At 43.6% G+C, this 26,914-nt stretch overlaps 1 protein-coding gene and 13 non-coding genes across 16 annotated transcripts in view; 13 read left to right on the top strand and 1 right to left on the bottom strand.

Annotated features, from left to right (window-relative positions):
- The window catches only part of LOC117462411 (contactin-associated protein-like 4), a 230,164-nt gene that overhangs the window by 46,064 nt on the left and 157,186 nt on the right, over positions 1-26,914 (bottom strand). The window lies entirely within an intron of this gene.
- Positions 2,749-2,831, top strand: trnal-uaa (transfer RNA leucine (anticodon UAA)). The gene has a single exon. It is a non-coding gene; the product is annotated as a tRNA-Leu (tRNA).
- Positions 6,887-6,969, top strand: trnal-uaa (transfer RNA leucine (anticodon UAA)). The gene has a single exon. It is a non-coding gene; the product is annotated as a tRNA-Leu (tRNA).
- On the top strand, positions 8,296-8,378 carry trnal-uaa (transfer RNA leucine (anticodon UAA)). The gene has a single exon. It is a non-coding gene; the product is annotated as a tRNA-Leu (tRNA).
- On the top strand, positions 10,205-10,287 carry trnal-uaa (transfer RNA leucine (anticodon UAA)). The gene has a single exon. It is a non-coding gene; the product is annotated as a tRNA-Leu (tRNA).
- On the top strand, positions 11,764-11,846 carry trnal-uaa (transfer RNA leucine (anticodon UAA)). The gene has a single exon. It is a non-coding gene; the product is annotated as a tRNA-Leu (tRNA).
- Positions 14,229-14,311, top strand: trnal-uaa (transfer RNA leucine (anticodon UAA)). The gene has a single exon. It is a non-coding gene; the product is annotated as a tRNA-Leu (tRNA).
- Positions 15,641-15,723, top strand: trnal-uaa (transfer RNA leucine (anticodon UAA)). The gene has a single exon. It is a non-coding gene; the product is annotated as a tRNA-Leu (tRNA).
- Positions 17,075-17,157, top strand: trnal-uaa (transfer RNA leucine (anticodon UAA)). The gene has a single exon. It is a non-coding gene; the product is annotated as a tRNA-Leu (tRNA).
- Positions 19,365-19,447, top strand: trnal-uaa (transfer RNA leucine (anticodon UAA)). The gene has a single exon. It is a non-coding gene; the product is annotated as a tRNA-Leu (tRNA).
- On the top strand, positions 20,776-20,858 carry trnal-uaa (transfer RNA leucine (anticodon UAA)). Its single transcript has one exon. It is a non-coding gene; the product is annotated as a tRNA-Leu (tRNA).
- trnal-uaa (transfer RNA leucine (anticodon UAA)) lies at positions 21,221-21,303 on the top strand. The gene has a single exon. It is a non-coding gene; the product is annotated as a tRNA-Leu (tRNA).
- trnal-uaa (transfer RNA leucine (anticodon UAA)) lies at positions 24,442-24,524 on the top strand. Its single transcript has one exon. It is a non-coding gene; the product is annotated as a tRNA-Leu (tRNA).
- trnal-uaa (transfer RNA leucine (anticodon UAA)) lies at positions 26,451-26,533 on the top strand. The gene has a single exon. It is a non-coding gene; the product is annotated as a tRNA-Leu (tRNA).

The following is a 26,914-nucleotide window of genomic DNA, read 5'->3' on the forward strand; positions in this document are numbered from 1 at the left end:
AGACGTCCCAGAGGCTTTGTGTTATTTATAGATAAACATCATGACATCAGTCCTGTGTGGGAGGGAGGAGAGGGGCCAAGGGTGGCAGCCACTGCGATAATGAATGTGTTTGAAACTGAAAGTGAAAATGTGACACATATGTTTGTTTTTCATGTCCTGCATATAATCTACACCAGTGGTTCCCAAAGTATGGGGGGCGGGAGCGCAGAGGCATGACAGGGGGGGCGCGAGAGACCAGGAGGAAAAATGGTTATTAAAATAAAAAAAAAAAAAAAAATATGATACAGTACTATTACGTCTGGGTCTCTGTGTGTGTGTGTGTGTGTGTGTGTGTGTGTGTGTGTGTGTGGAACGAGCCATTTTGTGTAAGCGAGCGAGAGAGAGAGCGCACCGGTACCGGAGATCGTTGTTGTTAGCTTCTGGTGCTAGCGAGCTACGCTAACGGATATAAGGAGTCTTTTCAACATCAAAGTGGAGGAGAGTCCTCTCCTGTCAGACTGAGAGGCTCAGTGAGCTAAAGGACTCTCTCAGTGTTACCTCAGTGGGTCTCAAACGTTTTGGTCACCATTAATGTAAACAATTATTTCCGAGGCACACGTTTATATGATCATTATAGTTATACAAAAATAAGAGAATCAATGAAAAACAGGTATGAAATACTATATGACATTAAAACAAGAATAAAGTTTAAAAGGGTCATTTGTAAAATATCCATAAAGAAAAAGTGAATCTGTTTACAGTTCTGTGTTGAGAGAGGTATCCATAGATCTCTCATGTTGCTCTCAAAGTGCACCAGATTGATGCTTTTAACTTCAATATTTAAAAATAAATCTTCCCGGGGGGGCTTGCCCCCGGACCCCCCTATGTGAGGTCCACACACCACCTATAAAAATAGCACTTGACCTGTGCTTACACCTATATGCCGTGAGCTGATTATCGAGCCTTCATTGTAACAGTTGCGGGTACGTTGTGTGTGTGTGTGTGTGTGTGTGTGTGTGTGTGTGTGTGTGTGTGTGTGTGTGTGTGTGCGGAGTGTTGCAGTAGAAAATTCCACTGTAGCGCCCGGTACATTAATGGGAAACCCTAAATGTTTGAACACCCTCTATGAAACGTCAAGCTACCCCACAGCACCACCAAATAAATCTCTGGCGCCGCCACTGAGCCTGACTTGTGTTGGGGGGGCCCCGACTTTTTTCTCCAAAGGGGGGGCCTGACAGAAACAGTTTGGGACCCACTGGTCTACAGAGGCTGGGGGAATGATAAACATATCATGAGCATGTTTATATATCAAGATACAGATATAAATTGATCTGTCACACACCCGTGAACGCAGCACCTACCCTAACTTATGCATGTTTAAAAAAAAAATGTATAGCAAGTAAAGATGTTCGCGTCTTCGCACATCAGCAGAGGAAGAACGAAACGGCTGCTTACAAACCATATTGCACCAAAACATGGAAATACAATTGCATCAACAAGCTCTAAGTGTGCTGACATGTAACACAAGGCGAGATTTGTGACAATGTGATGTATTATCTTTTTTTACAAGAATGGTTGAATACTGGATTCTGATTGGTCAATTTGGCCGTTTAGCAGGTCTGATCTCTCTTGCAATGTTATTTAAAGACTTTATTTAGTTAGTAGTTCAGGCTGTGCGCGTCTGTCAACAACATGAAGACGATGTTTCTGTGTAATAACTTTCAACCTTCGAGCGACGCAAACAAATGGAATTCACCTCCATCTTTACAGGCGTGGGTATAAAATATTAGAGACGGGTACATCAAAACTTGAGCACATAAAAAAAGGAAACAATGGAAGATGTAACACCGGCTCTGTTTCGGCTTTGATCTGCCGTGTCTCTTTTGAGAAACATGGGGCGTACTTTGAGTTGTTCTGCTGAGGGAAAGAAAGACAGAGGGCGACAGGAGGCGATGAGCAACACTGTTCTTACACACACACACACACACACACACACACACACACACACACACACACACACACACACACACACACACACACACACACACACACACACACACACACACACACACACACACACACACACACACACACACACACACACACACACACACACACACACACACACACACACACACTTTGCTGACTGTGTATCCCTCTGTGTATTCTTAAATGCATGTGTTAGAGTGTGTTTACTTCTGTAAATGAATTTGACAGTTTAATAGATGACCGTGCAGAATCAGCAGCCTCCTTTTTATTTGGATAAAACCAATGACTCAGCAGCCTGTCATAGTGTGACTTTTACCTCCGTGTATCTTTACACTGCTTTCATCTAAGAGTACGCTGGAGACTTGAAGATAGCACGCTTTGTTTTCACTTTAGATACACATTACCTTACTGATTTTCTTTGATATATTAAATGTTTAAGGCAGGGTTTCGGGGATGTTATGTACAGCTAACTCAGTGAGAAGTGACCTATGATCTTTTTCTGTTGTAAGTACTCAACTCTACTGATCAGTGTAATAATAGCACAATATACTTAACAGAGTCTGTGAATCACCATCTTATGCATTAAGAAATACTCCAAACATGTTGCAATCCATGTGGGACTACATGAGGTATGTTTAGGCCTTCCATCCTTTATAAGTTAGTTATTGTAAGTTAGTTATTGTAAGTGTCATTGAGTAACTAAAAAAAAAAAGTATTGGTTAAGTCCTTGTCCTCTTCCGGGTTTTGTTCGTCTTGTTGAGAGCAGTTCACATAATCACTACCAGGATGGCCGAGTGGTTAAGGCGTTGGACTTAAGATCCAATGGGCAATAGCCCTCGTGGGTTCGAACCCCACTCCTGGTAATTTGTTAAATTCTGCAAATACAGGAACATATATAAAACACATGGAAAAGGCAGGTCCCTTGACGGTAGCAAAAAGCAAAGTAAAAAAAGCATGTTCCTTAGCCAGACATCGGCCCGGTTAATCTGGTGGAAGTTATCTAAACTATTCATTTAATCTAAAAAATGGCATCCATGTAAACACTAAGACCTCAACGTCGACTGGACAAGGTTGGCTGACTGATATTGAAACACTTTTAGTCCTACACTTTGCGCCTCCAACCACTTCCCTCCCACTAACACCTTTGGTAGCTGTATGCCTTCTTCTCACAACCATATGTTATCGTGATTATGACTTCCACAGTCATTACACATCTGCAGGATTAGCTATATCAAAGATACAGCACAAACCACTACATCGTTTTCATATCGAAACACGCCAAACTGGAGAGATTCAAATGTCTCACACGGTTGTTGTTGTTGTTGTTGTTGTTGTTGCTCCTATTTTCCAGGTTTTCGCTCTACAGGGAAAGGACTTTTTGATCATGAAGTAAATTGCTATAACTGATGGGTCAAGTCAAGTGTATTAAATGCATGTCTGCTTCTTGTAGCAGTCATTGCTCTGAGGTGAGAGAAGCGTATGGAAGCTGCGTCGGTAACTCCATTTTTCTATAAACTTTATATCCCATGGTTTCCAAATGCAATCAACAGCGGCAATGAGGGGGTGTACAGTGGGAGCCATGGTTTCTGTTTCAGTGAACCGAACTGTGCAAGAACCAAATTCTGCTGGATAATTATCTAGTTCATTTAGAAACAGGAGGATAATTAATCAAATCCACTGGAGCAGATTCCCATTCTCTGCTGAGGATGTGACTGGAGTGGGTAGCTACATTTATGCATATATGTTGATTTGATTCAATATCCTCCGGTTTCTACAGTTACTAGATTATTATCCAGCAGAATCCAGTTCTTTGCCATTGCCATGCATCTGCGGGTTTAGATTTGTGCTATTTAGTGTGACACGGAGACAGCAGGCAATTGGTTCGGCTCCACATGAGTTACCCTCTTGATATGACATAACTATAAATGACTCTCCCAGAGATGAAAATGGAAATAATTACATATAATAATGATAAACTGTAGCTTGTGTCTTTATTTGCACGTCTTTCAGCATTTCTCTGTCACATTGATATATTTTCCTATAATCGTTTAAAATGTTGCATTTAGTTTTTGCGTTGTAGCGATTGTGGTCTGTCAGTGGGTGGGACCATCACTTTAGTTCAAACTGAAATATCGCAACGACTTTGGGATGAATTGCATTGAAACTATTTAATGAATGTCATGAGGCGCGTTCACACCGGAGTACTTTTCCCCGTAATTTTCCCGATTAGTTCCGTTAGTACCTCTTATTTTGCGTTCACACCAAAAAGAGTACTAAGTGCCGTGAACTTTTACCCCCATTTGTAGCGCCTGCTAGAGGGGTGGTACCAAAAGTACCAATTTCTATTGGCTGGGCGGATTGCAAACCACGCCCCGTAAAACTCTTCAGAAAGGTTTTCTGAAGCCGCCATTGTATTTGCTGGCATTAGCATTATTAGCATTAGCATTAGCCCCGCGCACCAACGGAGAGAGAATAACTTATGGCAACACAAAAAAAACATGGGAGCGGTGGAGATGAGGAGGTGTCGGTGTTCTGGCGATTTACTCCCCAACTCCGGGGACTTCGGGCGGCAGTATACGCCGTGAAGTGGTTTTCGGCCTGCCAGTAAACCCAAAGCAGAAGAAGACGAAGTGACGTCAGCGGCTTCATTTGCCTAATCTTCTCTCAGGGAACTTATTCCGGTGTGAACGCGATCGGTACTAAGTGCCATGGGGGTACTAAGTGCCAGGCACTAAGTGCCGGCACTTAGTACAGCAAAGTACTTGGTGTGAAAGCAGCTATGGTCCCCAGAGGATGAACCCTAATGACTTTGGTGATTACATTACATTACATTGCATTTAGCTGACGCTTTAATCCAAAGCGACTTACAATAAGTGCGTTCGATCAACAAAAAACAAACTTGAAGAAAAAAGAATCATATAAGTACATCAGGCTTCAGAGAGCAAAAAGAATTTCAAGTGCTACTCAACTGGCTTTAGGTAAGCCAGTCCTTTATTAGTATATAAGTGCTTTGTTAATAGTTCTATCCTCGAAGTGGAGTCGAAAGAGATGAGTTTTCAGTCTGCGCCGGAAGGTGTGTAAGCTTTCTGCGGTCCTGATTTCAATGGGGAGCTCATTCCACCATATTGGAGCCAGGATAGCAAATCCACGTGTTTCTGCTGATGGGAACTTGGGTCCCCCTCGCAGCGAGGGTGCAGCGAGTTGTTTGGCTGATGCAGAGCGGAGTGCACGTGCTGGGTGTACGGTTTAACCATGTCCTGGATGTAGGAAGGGCCAGATCCATTCGCAGCATGGTACGCAAGTACCAGTGTCTTGAAGTGAATTCTAGCAGTTACCGGAAGCCAGTGGAGGGAGCGGAGGAGCGGAGTGGTGTGGGAGAATGTAGGAAGGTTGAAGACCAGACGAGCCTCTGCATTCTGGATGAGCTGCAGAGGTCGGATGGCACATGCAGGTAGACCAGCCAGGAGGGAGTTGCAGTAGTCTAGGCGTGAGGTGACGAGAGCCTGGACCAGAAGCTGCGTCGCTTTCTGGGTCAGCTGGGGACGCATCCTCCTGATGTTGTAAAGCGTGTATCTGCAGCAGCGGGTTGTAGCAGCGATATTTGCAGTAAAGGACAGGTTGTTATCTAGGATCACACCCAGAGTCCTTGCAGTCTGAGTCGGGGAAACAACAGAGGTGCCGATGTTGATAGTCAGGTCAAGAGAGGGACAATCTTTTCCCGGAAGGAAAAGCACTTCAGTCTTGTCAAGGTTGAGCTTGAGGTGATGAGCGGACATCCACTGAGAGATGTCAGCTAAACAAGCAGAGATGCGTGCGACGACCTGGGTCTCTGAGCGGGGAAAGGACAGAATTAATTGGGTGTCGTCAGCGTAGCAGTGGTATGACAAACCATGCGGGCTAATGACAGATCCGAGCGAGTTTGTGTACAAGGAGAAGAGGAGGGGACCAAGAACAGAGCCCTGAGGGACCCCTGTAGTTAATTGCCAAGGGTCGGACTCGGACCCTCTCCAAGTAACCCTGTAGGTGCGGTCTTTGAGGTATGAGCTGAGGAGGGAAAGTGCAGAGCCTGAAACTCCATGTGCTTGGAGAGTGAAGGAGGATCTGATGGTTCACTGTGTCGAATGCAGCAGACAGGTCCAACAGGATGAGGACAGAGGAGAGGGAGGCTGCTTTAGCAGTGTGCAGTTCCTCAGTGACAGCAAGGAGGGCAGTTTCTGTGGAATGACCTGCCTTGAAACCAGACTGGTGCGGATCCAGAAGGTTGTTCTGATGGAGATAACAGGAGAGTTGTTTAAAGACAGCGCGTTCAAGTGTTTTCATGATCGCTTTTTTCGTTTATACATTTTAAGAATGGCGTTTATCTTTTTTGAGAATGAGTTCTTATTTGATTTAATGTATGTGTGTCTACAACAGATGATACAAATGTTTGTGTCAGTAAATGTGTAGGCGGGGGTGTTTGAAAACAACGGGGACAGAGCTGCTGTCAGACGATCAGCTGTGCAGCGTCATCACAAACGGATGTCGCTTCACGTGACGCTCCGGAGGAAAGGACGTCCCATTGCTCTTAAAACTCATTTCCCTGCTTCTCGTGGTTTCCTTGCGTCTCTCCATGCTTCCCTGGTGGGAGGGACTAGACGCAGGGAAACGACGCAAGTGAGGATTCCATTTAATCGACCTGAGAAGGACCCCAGGATGGCTGGTTATTTAAGCCATCAAACCTGAGATCTGAAAGGAGCTCAATCATTATCTGCCACATCGGTTGCTCTAAGGCTTTCAGGAAACTAAATAAGTCAACTAACCGAGAGTAATAGATTCATGGAGCTGGGAAGTAAATTCTTCATTTTTGGATTCACGCTACTCTTAGGCATTTGTGCCATAATTATTTGGTCAATATGGAGTATTCTGACCCACAAAGAGAACCAGGATGGCCGAGTGGTTAAGGCGTTGGACTTAAGATCCAATGGGCAATAGCCCTCGTGGGTTCAAACCCCACTCCTGGTAAATCTTAACTTCTGCAGATACAGTGACATATTTGCTTAATAAATGCCCTAGTGAATGTAAGGGAGAATCAGAGGCCTGAACTACGAAGCCGGATTTCCACTTAGCGAGCTAACTTCAGGCAACACTCTGGGTTTCAGGTCCTACGACGCTGGTTCACTTCTTAGTGGTCTAGATCTCCATGGTAACTTATGCTGAACGGCTAGCCTGGTCCGGAGCAGGTTAGGTTCCAGGATAAGAGCTCAACTCAGTGAAAGCACCGCCTGCTGACCAATCAGAGCTCAGTGTGCGGAGTTTAAAGCGATCAAGTCATATCACAGGAGAAAGGAAATACAGAAAAGCTGCCGTTGCAGGAAAGACGGCCGGCAAAAATCACCGACTGTGTGAACGTGAACATTAATAGAATATCACCTCCATCTTCAGAGCAATCTGACTATCATAACATTAGCGTTAAGAAAGCTTACTTAAATATCTGCCACAACATAAGTAACCGGATCAGAGTACATTAAGTACAGTCCGCGGCATATCACTTCATAATGTATCATATATCTCCTTATCTGAGTCAGCTGAGCCGTATCTGGCCGTGCAACACTCACAGCGTCACATGCTGTATGCAGAAGTATTATTTTAAGCAACACATAAGTTGACGAAACACTCGAGTCAAATGTAATTAGTCAGGTCTACTCGTGTTTTAGACGGGCAGTGATATCATAAACCTGTTAATGTACGCATTCAAACACGTGTTCTGTCACCAGCTGTATTCACCTTGCAGGTGCAGCTCTGTGGCTTTGATCCTGGATCAAGTGTTTAAGTCATGGATGTTTAAAGTTTAACTTCTTCATATGTCTAATATTATAGTTCACTTTTCATTCAGGAAGTATGACGCTGCGCTGTCAGTACGCTTCTCCATGTTTGTGATTGGTCAAATGTTGCAAGCCCCGCCCCTTTCGTGTGAGCGTGCACTCAGCCGGACAGAGAAACCTTGGCTTAAGATAGCGAGTTGATAACCAGCGTCGTAGGACCACTTAGCGAGAGCGCGTTTGTTTTGGATTAGGGAAGCCGGGTAACTCAAACAGATCCAGGGTCTGTTGAACTGGATTCGTAGTGCAGGCCTCAGGTCCCTTGACCACACCAAACGGCAAAGACAATTATTAGCAAATGACAAAGTAAAATGTTTTGAGTTTGTAAAAAACAGCTAATTATTAATCTGTCTGTTTCCATTTCCTACATCGTTTCTTCTAAAGTTTGAATAGTTAAGCACGACTTAATATCATTTCTCATGACCTTTGATCATCGATCAGTTTGATGCTCTATTTCCTGATCGTCCTCACCAGGATGGCCGAGTGGTTAAGGCGTTGGACTTAAGATCCAATGGGCAATAGCCCTCGTGGGTTCAAACCCCACTCCTGGTAAATCTTAACTTCTGCAGATACATCGACATATTTGCTTAATAAATGCCCTCGTGAATGTAAGGGAGAAGCAGAGGCCTGGGGCCTCTTGTATAACGCCGTGCGTAGGATTCACGTGGGAACGTTGCTTACGTAGTAGAAATCCAAAAAATAGGCACAGAAATTTTCCGACATTTTCCGATTCACCAAACATTGCGTACCGGCGAGGAAAGTGCGTACGGCACTTCCTACGCCGGTTTCCCTTTATAAATCACAATCGACTCGAAATGCGGTGCAGCTTTTGCGGGCTTCACGTAACGCCCATATTTGCCTATAAATAGTCAAAGAAACGCCCATTCATTAATTCATTCATTCTGACTGACTTTATGAAGGAGATCGCAGGAAATGACGACAGAACAGACTTCTCACACCGTGTCAGATTCTGGTTATTTTGAGGACATCGAGATAAATCATATTGTTTGGTGGATGCAGTTTGAACCAGAGTAGCAGCATGGAGGTCGGATCGTCACCAAAATAAATAAATAAATAGCCTTAGATAGCCTTCCTCAGGCAGTGTGTTTGCGCTGGGGACAGGAGACACCCCCTTGATGAGAAACTGTAAGAAGTGAACGGGGAATCCCCCCGGTGTGGAGTCATGACGACTGGATCTGAATTATGTTTTTGTATTTGGTGGTTTGTGTTCCAGCTGTCGATCAGCTGTGCGCAGCGTCTCCACTGCAGCCTGTGCGTCTCAACCCCCCCTCCCCCGCAGCAACTCTATATCCACCAGTTAGAGGAAATACAACTAATGTGTTGTGTTATATTAGCTGTACAATTTACCACATATGGTGTTCTTAGCTTCCATACCTCCTGTGTTTTACGAGCGACTTATCAAGTCTTAGCAAACGGCATAAAACATGATTAAACATAGTAGTATATAAAACCATGCTCGTACAACCTATAGAAATGCAAAACGGCATCATTTATGAGAAAACATTTCATAACATTAACACAACATATTCGAGGTGGTTTTCAATAACATATCCGTATTTATTTATTTCTCCAAGTTATTTTTTTGTGTGCACTGAGGAGTCGCAAACAGGCGTTTGTTTAATCATTTTAAGATTGGCTTTAATCAATTTGTGAAAATGAATTCTTCATATATGATAAATGAGAGGTAACATTTTGTTTATGGTATTATCTCCACACATTTCTCTCCATTCTTTCTTCTGCCAACGGTGTCGCAGTTTCTCGTCTCTCCCGTTGTTGTGCTTAGTGCGTACGCATGGGTTAGAGTTTGCGTGGAGGACCGCACGTTTTCCTGTCAAGTTAGAATTTTATAAATAGCAAACATTGCGTAGAAACTGGCGTACGTCATCTTTTGAGCGTATATCCCTTTATAAATGAGCCGGCCGTCTTCTCCATGTTTGTGATTGGTCAAATGTTGCTAGCCCCGCCCCTTTCGTGTGAACGTGCACTCAGCCGGACAGAGAAACCTTGGCTTAAGTCATAAGATAGCGAGTTGATAACCAGCGTCGTAGGACCACTTAGCGAGAGCGCGTTTGTTTTGGATTAGGGAAGCCGGGTAACTCAAACAGATCCAGGGTCTGTTGAACTGGATTCGTAGTGCAGGCCTCAGGTCCCTTGAACACACCAAACGGCAAAGGCAATTATTAGCAAATGAACAAGTAAAATGTTTTGAGTTTGTAAAAAACAGTTAATTATTAATCTGTCTGTTTCCATTTCCTACATCGTTTCTTGTAAGTTTGAATAGTTAAGCACGACTTAATATCATTTCTCATGACCTTTGATCATCGATCAATTTGATGCTCTATTTCCTGATAGTCCTCACCAGGATGGCCGAGTGGTTAAGGCGTTGGACTTAAGATCCAATGGGCAATAGCCCTCGTGGGTTCAAACCCCACTCCTGGTAAATCTTAGGCTTGTTTGAGACACATTGCGGCTCGCCTCGGGGAGGTGTCAAAAAGCTCGTCTTAAGTCGGACAGCTCGAACTCGGAGTTGGCTTGACTGGCTGGGTTTGCAATGGCGGAAATGTATTTAATCTTGCCATTTTAAATGATGTATTCAATAAATAAGGTTAAACCAAATCATTACATTATAATAGATTTTATTTTAATGATTTGGTTTAACTTAAAGAGAAACTTTATTGATATTGCACATATTACAGGTACTGAGACAACGAAATGCAGTTTAGCTTCTAACCAGGTGCAACAAGCAGTGAAGTGGAAAGTAATGTACACAATCTACAGAATAACATATAGAATGAATTGAATGATGAATAAACAGTGGTGTATGAATACACTAGATATCAGCCTGTGAGCAGTATGAACAGTGTGTATTAATACACTAGATATCAGCCTGTGAGCAGTATGAACAATGTGTATGAATACACTAGATATCAGCCTGAGAGCAGTATGAACAGTGTGTATTAATACACTAGATATCAGCCTGAGAGCAGTATGAACAGTGTGTATGAATACACTAGATATCAGCCTGAGAGCAGTATGAACAGTGTGTATGAATACACTAGATATCAGCCTGTGAGCAGTATGAACAGTGTGTATGAATATGCTAAGATATATAAAGTATGAAAACGGTAAGCAGTATAGACTAAAATATATAGATATTAATTTCATGATGATAAACATTGTGGAACAATGATGAAAAATGGGAATGGATGTGGCGACGTAAAACTGACACAAAACAACAACAAACTGTTGCCAGCCAATGGGAGAGTTTCATCAGCAGCACCTGGTAAAACCCACCAATGAGCGCTCAGCTCGAGATACCAGCGAGCCGTTTCCCATCAAGCATTTCGCTTCCGCAGCTCGTGGAGAGCAACTGCGCCAACTCGCCTCGCCTCGCTCTCAAGGCTGCGGGCGTCTTTGTCCCGCCAGATTTCAAAGTCTCATGTGGGCGAGCCTCCAGAGCAAGTCGGACAAAATGACTAACCATCATGCAACGCACTAGCAAGACGTTGATCGCAACTGCGCAGGTCTGCGCAGGTCTTGCTAGTCTCAAACAAGCCTCTTAGCTTCTGCAGATGCACAGGAAGCAGGTCCCTTGAACACAACACATGGCAATAGCAAATGATGAAGTAAAAAATAAAGTCTGTAGATAAGTAACAGTCAACTATTAATCGGTCTGTTTCCAAATATCCTCTAGTGTCTCGCACAGTTTGAATAGTTGAGGTATCTAATAATAAAAATACATAATATTTAAGGCGTCTTTCATGACACCTTACCATTTGTTAACTATTCTAAGAGGTAAAAGCAACAGAACATGACTAAAAAAACCTACAGGCGATCATGAAGGATCTCTGTACTTCATATATTTTCTCAACCTCAACCTTTGACAAGATTGATGCTCTATTTCCTGATCATCCTCACCAGGATGGCCGAGTGGTTAAGGCGTTGGACTTAAGATCCAATGGGCAATAGCCCTCGTGGGTTCAAACCCCACTCCTGGTAAATCTTAACTTCTGCAGATACAGTGACATATTTGCTTAATAAACGCCCTCGTAAATGTAAGGGAGAAGCAGAGGCCTGAACTACGAAGCCGCATTTTCACTTAGCGAGCTAACTTCAGGCAACACTCTGTGTTTCCGGTCCTACGACGCAGGTTCACTTCTTAGTGGTCTAGATCTCCATGGTAACTTATGATGAACGGGTAGCCTGGTCCGGAGCAGGTTAGGTTCCAGGATAAGAGATCAACCCAGTGAAAGCACCGCCTACTGACCAATCAGAGCTCAGTGTGCGGAGTTTAAAGCGATCAAGTCATATCACAGGAGAAAGGAAATACAGAAAAGCTGCCGTTGCAGGAAAGACGGCCGGCCAACATCACCGACTGTGTGAACGTGAACATTAATAGAATATCACCTCCATCTTCAGAGAAATCTGACTATTATAACATTAGCGTTAAGAAAGCTTACTTAAATATCTGCCACAACATCAGTAACCGGATCAGAGTAACATTAAGTACAGTCCGCGGCACTGTGAGTGCAGACGTCGATGTGTGCCATTATCATTCACATCACATCATAATGTATCATATATTTCCTTATCTGAGTCAGCTGAGCCGTAACTACGCATTCAAACACGTGTTCTGTTCCAGCTGTGTTCACCTTGCAGGTGCAGCTCTGTGGCTTTGATCCTGGATAAAGTGTTTAAGTCAAGGATGTTTAAAGTTTAACTTCTTCATTTGTCTAATATTATAGTTCACTTTTCATTCAGGAAGTATGACGCTGCGCTGTCAGTACGCTTCTCCATGTTTGTGATTGGTCAAATGTTGCTAGCCCCGCCCCTTTCGTGTGAACGTGCACTCAGCCGGACAGAGAAACCTTGGCTTAAGATAACGAGTTGATAACCAGCGTCGTAGGACCACTTAGCGAGAGCGCGTTTGTTTTGGATTAGGGAAGCCGGGTAACTCAAACAGATCCAGGGTCTGTTGAACTGGATTCGTAGTGCAGGCCTCAGGTCCCTTGACCACACATTACATTACATTGCATTTAGCTGACGCTTTTATCCAAAGCGACTTACAATAAGTACATTCGACCAGGAAGACACAACCTTGAGGAAAACAGAATCATAAAGTACATCAGGTTTCAAAGAGCCAATCATTCAAGTGCTACTCAACTGGCTTTAGATAAGCCAGTCCTTTATTAGTATATAATTGCTCTGTTAGAAGTTCTTTGTTAGTCATTCTATCGCTCGAAGTGGAGTCGAAAGAGATGAGTTTTCAGTCTGCGCCGGAAGGTGTGTAAGCTATCTGCTGTCCTGATGTCAGTGGGGAGCTCATTCCACCATGTTGGAGCCAGGATAGCAAACCCACGTGTTTTTGCTGATGGGAACTTGGGTCCCCTTCGCAGTGAGGGTAAAGCGAGTCGTTTGGCTGATGCAGAGCGTAGAGCACGCGCTGGGGTGTACAGTTTAACCATGTCCTGGATGTAGGAAGGGCCAGATCCATTCGCAGCATGGTACGCAAGTACCAGTGTCTTGAAGTGGATTCTAGCAGTTACCGGAAGCCAGTGGAGGGAGCGGAGGAGCGGAGTGGTGTGGGAGAATTTAGGAAGGTTGAAGACCAGGCGAGCCGCTGCATTCTGGATGAGCTGCAGAGGTCGGATGGCACATGCAGGTAGACCAGCCAGGAGGGAGTTGCAGTAGTCTAGGCGTGAGGTGACGAGAGCCTGGACCAGAAGCTGCGTCGCTTTCTGGGTCAGCTGGGGACGCATCCTCCTGATGTTGTAAAGCGTGTATCTGCAGCAGCGGGTTGTAGCAGCGATATTTGCAGTGAAGGACAGGTTGTTATCTAGGATCACACCCAGATTCCTTGCAGTCAGGGTCGGGGAAACAACAGAGGTGCCGATGTTGATGGTCAGGTCAAGAGTGGGACAATCTTTTCCCGGAAGGAAAAGCACTTCAGTCTTGTCAAGGTTGAGCTTGAGATGATGAGCGGACATCCACTGAGAGATATCAGCTAAACAAGCAGAGATGCGAGCGACCACCTGGGTCTCTGAGCGGGGAAAGGACCGAATTAGTTGGGTGTCGTCAGCGTAGCAGTGTTATGAAAAACCATGCGGGCTAATGACAGATCCGAGCGAGTTTGTGTACAGGGAGAAGAGGAGGGGACCGAGAACAGAGCCCTGAGGGACGCACACCAAACAGCAAAGGCAATTATTAGCAAATGACAAAGTAAAATGTTTTGAGTTTGTAAAAAACAGTTAATTATTAATCTGTCTGTTTCCATTTCCTACATCGTTTCTTGTAAGTTTGAATAGTTAAGCACGACTTAATATCATTTCTCATGACCTTTGATCATCGATCAATTTGATGCTCTATTTCCTGATCGTCCTCACCAGGATGGCCGAGTGGTTAAGGCGTTGGACTTAAGATCCAATGGGCAATAGCCCTCGTGGGTTCAAACCCCACTCCTGGTAAATCTTAACTTCTGCAGATACAGTGACATCTTTGCTTAATAAATGCCCTAGTGAATGTAAGGGAGAAGCAGAGGCCTGAACTACGAAGCCGGATGTTCACTTAGCGAGCTAACTTCAGGCAACACTCTGGGTTTCAGGTCCTACGACGCTGGTTCACGTCTTAGTGGTCTAGATCTCCATGGTAACTTATGCTGAACGGCTAGCCTGGTCCGGAGCAGGATAGGTTCCAGGATAAGAGATCAACTCAGTGAAAGCACCGCCTGCTGACCAATCAGAGCTCAGTGTGCGGAGTTTAAAGCGATCAAGTCATATCACAGGAGAAAGGAAATACAGAAAAGCTGCCGTTGCAGGAAAGACGTCCGGCCAAAATCACCGACTGTGTGAACGTGAACATTAATAGAATATCACCTCCCATCTTCAGAGCAATCTGACTATTATAACATTAGCGTTAAGAAAGCTTACTTAAATATCGGCCACAACATCAGTAACCGGATCAGAGTCACATTAAGTACAGTCCGCGGCATATCACTTCATAATGTATCATATCTCTCCTTATCTGAGTCAGCTGAGCCGTATCTGGCCGTGCAACACTCACAGCGTCAAATACTGTATGCAGAAGTATTATTTTAAGCAACACATTAAAATGACGAAACACTCGAGTCAAATGTAATTAGTCAGGTCTACTCGTGTCTTAGACGGAGCAGTGATATCATAAACCTGTTAATGTACGCATTCAAACACGTGTTCTGTTACCAGCTGTATTCACCTTGCAGGTGCAGCTCTGTGGCTTTGATCCTGATCAAGTGTTTAAGTCATGGATGTTTAAAGTTTAACTTCTTCATTTGTCTAATATTATAGTTCACTTTTCATTCAGGAAGTATGACGCTGCGCTGTCAGTACGCTTCTCCGTGTTTGTGATTGGTCAAATGTTGCAAGCCCCGCCCCTTTCGTGTGAACGTGCACTCAGCCGGACAGAGAAACCTTGTCTTAAGATAACGAGTTGATAACCAGCGTCGTAGGACCGCTTAGCGAGAGCGCGTTTGTTTTGGATTAGGGAAGCCGGGTAACTCAAACAGATCCAGGGTCTGTTGAACTGGATTCGTAGTGCAGGCCTCAGGTCCCTTGAACACACCAAACGGCAAAGGCAATTATTAACAAATGACAAAGTAAAATGTTTTGAGTTTGTAAAAAACAGCTAATTATTAATCTGTCTGTTTCCATTTCCTACATCGTTTCTTGTAAAGTTTGAATAGTTAAGCACGACTTAATATCCTTTCTCATGACCTTTGATCATCGATCAATTTGATGCTCTATTTCCTGATCATCCTCACCAGGATGGCCGAGTGGTTAAGGCGTTGGACTTAAGATCCAATGGGCAATAGCCCTCGTGGGTTCAAACCCCACTCCTGGTAAATCTTAGGCTTGTTTGAGACACATTGCGGCTCGCCTCGGGGAGGTGTCAAAAAGCTCGTCTTAAGTCGGACAGCTCGAACTCGGAGTTGGCTTGACTGGCTGGGTTTGCAATGGCGGAAATGTATTTAATCTTGCCATTTTAAATGATGTATTCAATAAATAAGGTTAAACCAAATCATTACATTACAATAGATTTTATTTGAATGATTTGGTTTAACTTAAAGAGAAACGTTATTGTTATTGCACAGATTACAGGTACTGAGACAACGAAATGCAGTTTAGCTTCTAACCAGGTGCAACAAGCAGTGAAGTGGAAAGTAATGTTCACAATCTACAGAATAACATATAGAATGAATTGAATGATGAATAAACAGTGGTGTATGAATACACTAGATATCAGCCTGTGAGCAGTATGAACAGTGTGTATTAATACACTAGATATCAGCCTGTGAGCAGTATGAACAGTGTGTATGAATACACTAGATATCAGCCTGTGAGCAGTATGAACAGTGTGTATGAATATGCTAAGATATATAAAGTATGAAAACGGTAAGCAGTATAGAATAAAATATATAGATATTAATTTCATGATGATAAACATTGTGGAACAATGATGAAAAGTGGGAATGGATGTGGCGACGTAAAACTGACACAAAACAACAACAAACTTTTGCCAGCCAATGGGAGAGTTTCATCAGCAGCACCTGGTAAAACCCACCAATGAGCGCTCAGCTCGAGATACCAGCGAGCCGTTTCCCATCAAGCATTTCGCTTCCGCAGCTCGTGGAGAGCAACTGCGCCAACTCGCCTCGCCTCGCTCTCAAGGCTGCGGGCGTCTTTGTCCCGCAAGATTTCAAAGTCTCATGTGGGCGAGCCTCCAGAGCAAGTCGGACAAAATGACTAACCATCATGCAACGCACTAGCAAGACGTTGATCGCAACTGCGCAGGTCTGCGCAGGTCTGCGCAGGTCTTGCTTGTCTCAAACAAGCCTCTTAGCTCCTGCAGATGCAGAGGAAGCAGGTCCCTTGAACACAACACATGGCAATAGCAAATGATGAAGTAAAAAATAAAGTCTGTAGATAAGTAACAGTCAACTATTAATCGGTCTGTTTCCAAATGTCCTCAAGTGTCTCGCACAGTTTGAATAGTTGAGGTATCTAATAATAAAAATACATAATATTTAAGGCGCCTTTCATGACACCTTACCATTTGTTAACTATTCTAAGAGGTAAAAGCAACAGAACATGACTAAAAAAACCTACAGGCGATCATGAAGGATCTCTGTACTTCATATATTTTCTCAACCTCAACCTTTGACAAGATTGATGCTCTATTTCCTGATCATCCTCACCAGGATGGCCGAGTGGTTAAGGCGTTGGACTTAAGATCCAATGGGCAATAGCCCTCGTGGGTTCAAACCCCACTCCTGGTAAATCTTAACTTCTGCAGATACAGTGACATATTTGCTTAATAAATGCCCTCGTGAATGTAAGGGAGAATCAGAGGCCTGAACTACGAAGCCGGATGTTCACTTAGCGAGCTAACTTCAGGCAACACTCTGGGTTTCCGGTCCTACGACGCTGGTTCACTTCTTAGTGTTCTAGATCTCCATGGTAACTTATGCTGAACGGCTAGCCTGGTCCGGAGCAGGTTAGGTTCCAGGATAAGAGATCAACCCAGTGAAAGCACCGCCTACTGACCAATCAGAGCTCAGTGTGCGGAGTTGCAGGAAAGACGGCCGGCCAAAATCACCGACTGTGTGAACGTGAACATGAATAGAATATCACCTCCATCTTCAGAGCAATCTGACTGTTATAACATTAGCGTTAAGAAAGCTTACTTAAATATCTGCCACAACATAAGTAACCGGATCAGAGTAACATTAAGTACAGTCCGCGGCATATCACTTCAGAATGTATCATATATCTCCTGATCTGAGTCAGCTGAGCCGTATCTGGCCGTGCAACACTCACAGTGTCACATACTGTATGCAGAAGTATTATTTTAAGCAACACGCTATGTGGCTTTGATCCTGGATCAAGTGTTTAAGTCATGGATGTTTAAAGTTTAACTTCTTCATATGTCTAATATTATAGTTCACTTTTCATTCAGGAAGTATGACGCTGCGCTGTCAGTACGCTTCTCCATGTTTGTGATTGGTCAAATGTTGCTAGCCCCGCCCCTTTCGTGTGAACGTGCACTCAGCCGGACAGAGAAACCTTGGCTGCAGTCGAATAGTCCAAAAGTCAGCTCCTAGGTTCTAACCCTATCGTCTATTCCTTGACCTCTGAGTGAAACGTCACGCGGTTAAGGGATAGTGGATAGGAGAATTCAAAAGGACTTAGGAGAAGAGACTGCGGTACTTTAGAGAATCGACTGCACTTTCACTATCCGACGTGTTTATGATGCGCCAGCGGACGTCATTGTGTGCGTCTGCTGCTGTGGGGAAACCATGGAAACCACAGTTTTCTATACAGCGGACTACAACATGGATGTTTAATAAGAACGAGGGACTGCTGTGAACTCATCTAGAGACTCTGCACCGTGCTCTGATGCTGCTGCTTTGCTTTATGAACGTGGACAACAGAGAAACAGATTCTTCATGACCAAAGTTGGAATTGAAATAAAAAAGGAAAGTGAAACTTCTGCTCGTCACCCTCTCCCTCCGGTCCACATTAATACCAATGATCCCAATACGTATGATTGTATGAACTAAAGATCTTAAAATCAATACAGATGTATTTATTATAAACGTTAGTCCTTACCATCTATCACTGTGTATATCACCATTCAAACATCTTTTAAAAGTTGAACAAACTCCACACAGCTCAGTAAAGACTGAAATGTTGACTTTATTTGATAATTTCAGTGAAAACTAACATTCATATTTCTCTTTGATTATAATACTGATGAACGTTCAAAACAAAGCACTTTGGCAACTTACCACATACGTTTTAAAAAGCTTAATAAGCACCGTAACTTTCATGATATCATTTCTCGGTCATAATCGGTTGTTTCCGTGAACGGCCGACTGTTGAGTGACGGCAAATGCTGCGGCTGCAAGGCATTGTGGGGCAGCATTTTCGCTTCTCCTGTCGGTTAGGGAGGTCCAGTGGTTCCTAAGCTAAAGGAGGTTATAAAGGAAGTTTGAAACCTCCTTTCCTATCATTCTCATCATTCTAGAGAATTCGAACGGCACTTATCATGGCTGCCACTGAGGGACTTCCGGGTCATTTCACTCCTTTAGGAAGGTTCCTAAGCTAAATGGATTATTCGACTTCAGCCCTTGGCTTAAGTCTTAAAATAACGAGTTGATAACCAGCGTCGTAGGACCGCTTAGCGAGAGCGCGTTTGTTTTGGATTAGGGAAGCCGGGTAACTCAAACAGATCCAGGGTCTGTTGAACTGGATTCGTAGTGCAGGCCTCAGGTCCCTTGAACACACCAAACGGCAAAGGCAATTATTAGCAAATGACAAAGTAAAATGTTTTGAGTTTGTAAAAAACAGTTAATTATTAATCTGTCTGTTTCCATTTCCTACATCGTTTCTTGTAAGTTTGAATAGTTAAGCACGACTTAATATCATTTCTCATGACCTTTGATCATCGATCAATTTGATGCTCTATTTCCTGATCATCCTCACCAGGATGGCCGAGTGGTTAAGGCGTTGGACTTAAGATCCAATGGGCAATAGCCCTCGTGGGTTCAAACCCCACTCCTGGTAAATCTTAACTTCTGCAGATACAGTGACATATTTGCTTAATAAATGCCCTAGTGAATGTAAGGGAGAATCAGAGGCCTGAACTACGAAGCCGGATGTTCACTTAGCGAGCTAACTTCAGGCAACACTCTGGGTTTCCGGTCCTACGACGCTGGTTCTCTTCTTAGTGGTCTAGATCTCCATGGTAACTTATGCTGAACGGCTAGCTTGGTCCGGAGCAGGATAGGTTCCAGGATAAGAGATCAACCCAGTGAAAGCACCGCCTACTGACCAATCAGAGCTCAGTGTGCGGAGTTTAAAGCGATCAAGTCATATCACAGGAGAAAGGAAATACAGAAAAGCTGCCGTCGCAGGAAAGACGGCCGGCAAAAATCACCGACTGTGTGAACGTGAGCATGAATAGAATATCACCTCCATCTTCAGAGCAATCTGACTATTATAACATTAGCGTTAAGAAAGCTTACTTAAATATCTGCCACGACATAAGTAACCGGATCAGAGTACATTAAGTACAGTCCGCGGCATATCACTTCATAATGTATCATATATCTCCTGATCTGAGTCAGCTGAGCCGTATCTGGCCGTGCAACACTCACAGTGTCACATGCTGTATGCAGAAGTATTATTTTAAGCAACACATTAAAATGACGAAACACTCGAGTCAAATGTAATTAGTCAGGTCTACTCGTGTCTTAGACGGAGCAGTGATATCATAAACCTGTTAACGTACGCATTCAAACACGTGTTCTGTCACCAGCTGTGTTCACCTTGCAGGTGCAGCTCTGTGGCTTTGATCCTGGATAAAGTGTTTAAGTCATGGATGTTTAAAGTTTAACTTCTTCATATGTCTAATATTATAGTTCACTTTTCATTCAGGAAGTATGATGCTGCGCTGTCAGTACGCTTCTCCGTGTTTGTGATTGGTCAAATGTTGCAAGCCCCGCCCCTTTCGTGTGAACGTGCACTCAGCCGGACAGAGAAACCTTGGCTTAAGATAGCGAGTTGATAACCAGCGTCGTAGGACCGCTTAGCGAGAGCGCGTTTGTTTTGGATTAGGGAAGCCGGGTAACTCAAACAGATCCAGGGTCTGTTGAACTGGATTCGTAGTGCAGGCCTCAGGTCCCTTGAACACACCGAACGGTAAAGGCAATTATTAGCGAATGAACAAGTAAAATGTTTTGAGTTTGTAAAAAACAGTTAATTATTAATCTGTCTGTTTCCATTTCCTACATCGTTTCTTGTAAAGTTTGAATAGTTAAGCACGACTTAATATAATTTCTCATGACCTTTGATCATCGATCAGTTTGATGCTCTATTTCCTGATCGTCCTCACCAGGATGGCCGAGTGGTTAAGGCGTTGGACTTAAGAACCAATGGGCAATAGCCCTCGTGGGTTCAAACCCCACTCCTGGTAGATTCTTAGCTTCTGCAGATGCAGAGGAAGCAGGTCCCTTGAACACAACACATGTCAATAGCAAAAGATGAAGTAAAAAATAAAGTCTGTAGATAAGTAACAGTCAACTATTAATCGGTCTGTTTCCACATTTCCTCAAGTGTCTTGCACAGTTTGAATAGTTGAGGTATCTAATAATAAAAATACATAATATTTAAGGCGCCTTTCATGACACCATACAATTTGTTAACTATTCTAAGAGGTAAAAGCAACAGAACATGACTAAAAAAACCTACAGGCGATCATGAAGGATCTCTGTAACTCATATATTTTCTCAACCTCAACCTTTGACAAGATTGATGCTCTATTTCCTGATCGTCCTCACCAGGATGGCCGAGTGGTTAAGGCGTTGGACTTAAGATCCAATGGGCAATAGCCCTCGTGGGTTCAAACCCCACTCCTGGTAAATCTTAACTTCTGCAGATACAGTGACATCTTTGCTTAATAAATGCCCTCGTAAATGTTAGGGAGAAGCAGAGGCCTGGGGGGTATACTGCGAAGCAGGATTTTCGCTTAGCGGCTAAATTCAGGGAAAACTCCGGCTTTCCGGTCATCCGAAGCTGGTTCTCTTTTTAGCAGGCTAGATCTCCATGGTAATATATGCTAAGCAGCTAACCTGGTCGGGACCAGGTTAGGTTGCAGGCTAAGAGCTCAACTCAGTGAAAGCACCGCCTGCTGACCAATCAGAGCTCAGTGTGCGGAGTTTAAAGCGATCAAGTCATATTACATGAGAAAGGAAATACAGAAAAGCTGCCGTCGCAGGAAAGACGGCCGGCAAAAATCACCGACTGTGTGAACGTGAACATTAATAGAATATCACCTCCATCTTCAGAGCAATCTGACTATCATAACATTAGCGTTAAGAAAGCTTACTTAAATATCGGCCACAACATAAGTAACCGGATCAGAGTACATTAAGTACAGTCCGCGGCATATCACTTCAGAATGTATCATATATCTCCTGATCTGAGTCAGCTGAGCCGTGTCTGGCCGTGCAACACTCACAGCGTCACAGACTGTACGCAGAAGTATTATTTTAAGCAACACATAAGTTGACGAAACACTCGAGACAAATGTAATTGAAGTCAGATCGTGTTTTAGACGGGGCAGTGATATCATAAACCTGTTAATGTACGCATTCAAACACTTTTTCTTTTTCCAGCTGTGTTCACCTTGCAGGTGCAGCTATGTGGCTTTCATCCTGGATAAAGTGTTTAAGTCATGGATGTTTAAAGTTTAACTTCTTCATTTTTGACTAGTGTTAAAGTTCACTTTTCATTCAGGAAGTATGACGCTGAGCTGTCGGTACGCTTCTCCATGTTTGTGATTGGTCGAATGCTCCAAATACCACCCATTTCATGTGAACGCGCACCTAACTAGATAGGACACGGCTGGCTTGAGCGATCCACTTGATAACCAGCGTCGTAGTACAGTTTAGCGAGAGCGCGTATGTTTTGGATTAGGCCAACCGGCTAACTCAAACATATCCAGGTTAGGTTGAACCAGGTTCGTAGTATAGGCCCCTGAACTACGAAGCCGGATTTTCACTTAGCGAGCTAACTTCAGGCAACACTCTGGGTTTCCGGTCCTACGACGCTGGTTCACTTCTTATGGCGCGTTTACACTGCAGCGGGTAGCTAGCTTTAAGCGTGCCGAGCCGTGCGGGGCCCGTTTTTGGTTGCGTTTCCACTTGGCCTAGTTTTGGCCTGGGGCTACTTTTTCACCTTTTTTCTGGCCCGACTAAATCGTGGTTCTAGGGCCAGGAACAACCAGGCTGAGTCGGGCTGAGCATGCTAAACTAGAGAGAGAATCGCTGGCAAGGGGGCTACAACTACAACAAGATGAACATATTTGACCGTGATTTAATTGTAATACAAGTTTCAAAGTGATTCCGAAGTAACAACATACTGATATCGGTTAGTAAAAACCATGAATTAATGCTTTGACAAGTCTGCAGACAGACGGCAGGCGAAAAACCCTTTTAAAATGTGTGTTTTCTAAATGGAGCTTGGCTAAGCTAACGTTATATATGCTCCGACCGTCCACACTCACAACAACGGCCTACAGACACAAATAAACCAGCGACTGTATTCGCCATGACACAGGCAGTCTGTGGTTTGTACTTGTTTAACTTTTGTCTAGTTTCTGAGCAGATATGAGGAGCTGTGAGCTCTGAGTGCTAAGAGCTAACGGCTGTGTTGTTTTTCTGGGGCACTCATTGAAGATGACGTCACGGCTCCGCCTACACTGCGTTACTATAGTAACTACCCCAGTTCCTAAACTGTAATGGAAGCGCAGCATTAAAGTGAGCTGGGCCTAATAAGGCCTAACCAAACCGAGCGAGGCCGAGCGAGGCCTGCAGTGGAAACGCGCCATTAGTGGTCTAGATCTCCATGGTAACTTATGCTGAATGGCTAGCCTGGTCCGGAGCAGGTTAGGTTCCAGGATAAGAGATCAACTCAGTGAAAGCACCGCCTGCTGACCAATCAGAGCTCAGTGTGCGGAGTTTAAAGCGATCAAGTCATATTACAGGAGAAAGGAAATACAGAAAAGCTGCCGTTGCAGGAAAGACGGCCGGCCAAAATCACCGACTGTGTGAACGTGAACATGAATAGAATATCACCTCCATCTTCAGAGCAATCTGACTATTATAACATTAGCGTTAAGAAAGCTTACTTAAATATCGACCACAACATAAGTAACCGGATCAGAGTCACATTAAGTACAGTCCGCGGCATATCACTTCATAATGTATCATATATTTTATTATCTGAGTCAGCTGAGCCGTATCTGGCCGTGCAACACTCACAGCGTCACATACTGTATGCAGAAGTATTATTTTAAGCAACACATTAAAATGACGAAACACTCGAGTCAAATGTAATTAGTCAGGTCGACTCGTGTCTTAGACGGAGCAGTGACATCATAAACCTGTTAACGTACGCATTCAAACACGTGTTCTGTTCCCAGCTGTGTTCACCTTGCAGGTGCAGCTCTGTGGCTTTGATCCTGGATCAAGTGTTTAAGTCATGGATGTTTAAAGTTTAACTTCTTCATATGTCTAATATTATAGTTCACTTTTCATTCAGGAAGTATGACGCTGCGCTGTCAGTACGCTTCTCCATGTTTGTGATTGGTCAAATGTTGCTAGCCCCGCCCCTTTCGTGTGAACGTGCACTCAGCCGGACAGAGAAACCTTGGCTTAAGATAACGAGTTGATAGCCAGCGTCGTAGGACCGCTTAGCGAGAGCGCGTTTGTTTTGGATTAGGGAAGCCGGGTAACTCAAACAGATCCAGGGTCTGTTGAACTGGGTTCGTAGTGCAGGCCTCAGGTCCCTTGAACACACCGAACGGAAAAGGCAATTATTAACAAATGACAAAGTAAAATGTTTTGAGTTTGTAAAAAACAGTTAATTATTAATCTGACTGTTTCCAGTTCCTACATCGTTTCTTGTAAAGTTTGAATAGTTAAGCACGACTTAATATCATTTCTCATGACCTTTGATCATCGATCAATTTGATGCTCTATTTCCTGATCATCCTCACCAGGATGGCCGAGTGGTTAAGGCGTTGGACTTAAGATCCAATGGGCAATAGCCCTCGTGGGTTCAAACCCCACTCCTGGTAAATCTTAGGCTTGTTTGAGACACATTGCGGCTCGCCTCGGGGAGGTGTCAAAAAGCTCGTCTTAAGTCGGACAGCTCAAACTCGGAGTTGGCTTGACTGGCTGGGTTTGCAATGGCGGAAATGTATTTAATCTTGCCATTTTAAATGATGTATTCAATAAATAAGGTTAAACCAAATCATTACATTACAATAGATTTTATTTTAATGATTTGGTTTAACTTAAAGAGAAACGTTATTGTTATTGCACATATTACAGGTACTGAGACAACGAAATGCAGTTTAGCTTCTAACCAGGTGCAACAAGCAGTGAAGTGGAAAGTAATGTACACAATCTACAGAATAACATATAGAATGAATTGAATGATGAATAAACAGTGGTGTATGAATACACTAGATATCAGCCTGTGAGCAGTATGAACAGTGTGTATGAATACACTAGATATCAGCCTGTGAGCAGTATGAACAGTGTGTATTAATACACTAGATATCAGCCTGTGAGCAGTATGAACAGTGTGTATGAATACACTAGATATCAGCCTGTGAGCAGTATGAACAGTGTGTATTAATACACTAGATATCAGCCTGTGAGCAGTATGAACAGTGTGTATTAATACACTAGATATCAGCCTGTGAGCAGTATGAACAGTGTGTATTAATATGCTAGATATCAGCCTGTGAGCAGTATAAACAGTGTGTATTAATACACTAGATATCAGCCTGTGAGCAGTATGAACAGTGTGTATTAATACACTAGATATCAGCCTGTGAGCAGTATGAACAGTGTGTATTAATACACTAGATATCAGCCTGTGAGCAGTATGAACAGTGTGTATTAATATGCTAGATATCAGCCTGAGAGCAGTATGAACAGTGTGTATTAATACACTAGATATCAGCCTGTGAGCAGTATGAACAGTGTGTATTAATACACTAGATATCAGCCTGTGAGCAGTATGAACAGTGTGTATGAATACACTAGATATCAGCCTGAGAGCAGTATGAACAGTGTGTATGAATACACTAGATATCAGCCTGTGAGCAGTATGAACAGTGTGTATGAATACACTAGATATAAGCCTGAGAGCAGTATGAACAGTGTGTATGAATATGCTAAGATATATAAAGTATGAAAACGGTAAGCAGTATAGAATAAAATATATAGATATTAATTTCATGATGATAAACATTGTGGAACAATGATGAAAAATGGGAATGGATGTGGCGACGTAAAACTGACACAAAACAACAACAAACTTTTGCCAGCCAATGGGAGAGTTTCATCAGCAGCACGTGGTAAAACCCACCAATGAGCGCTCAGCTCGAGATACCAGCGAGCCGTTTCCCATCAAGCATTTCGCTTCCGCAGCTCGTGGAGAGCAACTGCGCCAACTCGCCTCGCCTCGCTCTCAAGGCTGCGGGCGTCTTTGTCCCGCCAGATTTCAAAGTCTCATGTGGGCGAGCCTCCAGAGCAAGTCGGACAAAATGACTAACCATCATGCAACGCACTAGCAAGACGTTGATCGCAACTGCGCAGGTCTGCGCAGGTCTTGCTAGTCTCAAACAAGCCTCTTAGCTTCTGCAGATGCACAGGAAGCAGGTCCCTTGAACACAACACATGTCAATAGCAAATGATGAAGTAAAAAATAAAGTCTGTAGATAAGTAACAGTCAACTATTAATCGGTCTGTTTCCAAATATCCTCTAGTGTCTTGCACAGTTTGAATAGTTGAGGTATCTAATAATAAAAATACATAATATTTAAGGCGCCTTTCATGACACCTTACCATTTGTTAACTATTCTAAGAGGTAAAAGGTACAGAACATGACTAAAAAAACCTACAGGCGATCATGAAGGATCTCTGTACTTCATATATTTTCTCAACCTCAACCTTTGACAAGATTGATGCTCTATTTCCTGATCATCCTCACCAGGATGGCCGAGTGGTTAAGGCGTTGGACTTAAGATCCAATGGGCAATAGCCCTCGTGGGTTCAAACCCCACTCCTGGTAAATCTTAACTTCTGCAGATACAGTGATATATTTGCTTAATAAATGCCCTCGTAAATGTTAGGGAGAAGCAGAGGCCTGAACTACGAAGCCACATTTTCACTGAGCGAGTTAACTTCAGGCAACACTCTGTGTTTCCGGTCCTACGACGCAGGTTCACTTCTTAGTGGTCTAGATCTCCATGGTAACTTATGATGAACGGGTAGCCTGGTCCGGAGCAGGTTAGGTTGCAGGCTAAGAGATCAACCCAGTGAAAGCACCGCCTACTGACCAATCAGAGCTCAGTGTGCGGAGTTTAAAGCGATCAAGTCATATCACAGGAGAAAGGAAATACAGAAAAGCTGCCGTTGCAGGAAAGACGTCCGGCCAACATCACCGACTGTG

The sequence above is a fragment of the Pseudochaenichthys georgianus genome, chromosome 17 (genome assembly GCF_902827115.2).
Source record: "Pseudochaenichthys georgianus chromosome 17, fPseGeo1.2, whole genome shotgun sequence".
Classification (NCBI taxonomy): Eukaryota; Metazoa; Chordata; class Actinopteri; order Perciformes; family Channichthyidae; genus Pseudochaenichthys; species Pseudochaenichthys georgianus.